Raw genomic sequence first — 1,914 nt, forward strand, 5'->3', positions numbered from 1 at the left:
CCTCTATTAACTCTCCCATCCCCTTTGCCATGTGGGGAATGGATATACTTGGGCCCTTCCCCATGGCCATGACACAAAGGAAGTTCCTGATTGTAGCCATTGATTATTTTACTAAGTGGATTGAAGCCAAGCCTTTGGCCAAGATCACAACTAAGCAAGTTGCACAATTCCTGTGGGAAAATATCATGTGCCGATATGGAATTCCCCGTATCCTAGTTACCGATAATGGAACGCAGTTCAACAATAAGGAATTCAAGAAGTATTGTGAGGAGAATGAGATTGAGTTGCGATTCACCTCCGAGCTCACCCGCAAGCCAATGGGCAAGCGGAAGTGGCAAATTGAATAATCTTGGATGGACTAAAGAAAGGGATCGAGAAGTTGAGGAATAACTGGGTGGATGAAATACTCCCAATACTATGGGCCTATAGGACTACTTGTAGAGTCATAACTGGAGCAACTCCCTTCATGTTAGCATATGGGGCAGAGGCGGTTGTTCTTGTGGAGATATCATATTCGTCGCCCAGGATCTAAGCTTTTAATGCCGAGGAAAATGGAGAAGGGCAAAGATTATCCCTGGATCTGATTGATGAAGTACGAGATGAGGCACATGTGAAGATAGTGGAATATCAGAAAAAAGCTTCGTTCTACTACAACCTAAGGGTTAAGGAAAGGTTCTTCAAGCAAGGTGACTTGGTTCTGAGGAAGGTGGAAGCTTCCGGTGTTGGGTAGAGAGGAAAACTCGTCCCAAACAGGGAAGGGCCATACAAGGTTAAGAGCATTCAAGGAAGAGGGTCTTACAAATTGGAGACCATGAATGGAGAAGAAGTACCTCGGACTTGGCATGCTCAAAACCTGAAAGTTTACTACCTATAGCTCATGCATACTATAGTGGTAAAAAGGTTGAAAAGCACCTTGAAGCTTTGCTTGCTTAGGATTTCATGTGTTAATAAGACTATTACTTTAGATTCTAGTTCTACAGTGAATTATGTAAGGGATGAATCCCAAGAGTTTCCATAAACTTTTTTTAGAACTGATTGGTTCATCTTATCCTAGAACTGTTTGGTTCATGCTATATATAATTGAGTTTGCTTATCTATTATAGTACAAGTACAAGGAAATATAAGGGAAAACTATAAAGAGGCTAGCAAACTAACTCCCATAAAATAGTACAAGTACTTGGAAGAAATAGTAGAAAAGCGAACAAGCAACTTAAGATAACATAATAAACCCCGAAGGCTAATAAGTTCCAAATATGAATAAGTTAATACATAAAAAGCCACGATGGGCCAATAAGAAAAGGAAACTACTCAAGATCCTTAAACAAATCATCATCATTGTTCCCCCCATCAGTGGCAGTAGAAGGGGGAACAGTCTCGTCTCCCATAGGGTTAGCATCCCGAGAAGGAGAAGTTGTGGCCTCGGCAGAAGTAGTCAAAGTGGGGGAGAGTGGGGGAGAGGAGAATATCCTCAAGAAGGGGCCCTGGCCCAGGAACAGCAGGGACTGGATAGGCTGTAAGAGTCACCTCCAGGATCTTCTTCCCAATCTCCTCCACTATCTTTTCCCAGCAGCTAGAAAAGGTCTCGGGAAAATTAGCATCATACTCAGCATTCAAGACATCCTGAAAGTCCTGAGATGCCTTGTACTCGGCTATCACCTCAGCCCGAGCCCTCTGAGCATCCAACTCCAGCTTGCGAACCTTCTCCTTTTCCTCAGCCAACTCCTTCTCCACCTCACGGAAGTGAGTGAAGTTAGCCTTTGAGGCCTTAAGGTACCTGTCCCTATCCCTTTTAGCAATGGTCAGGCTAATCCTCACATCCTTCAGGTAATGAAGGGCAACCTGGAGATAGGTATTCATCTACACAAACATGTTCAAACACGATGAGTTGTGCAAAGAACAGAGGAAAGATCATAA

This window comes from Apium graveolens, unplaced genomic scaffold, assembly GCF_009905375.1.
Source record: "Apium graveolens cultivar Ventura unplaced genomic scaffold, ASM990537v1 ctg5063, whole genome shotgun sequence".
In the NCBI taxonomy this organism is placed as follows: domain Eukaryota; kingdom Viridiplantae; phylum Streptophyta; class Magnoliopsida; order Apiales; family Apiaceae; genus Apium; species Apium graveolens.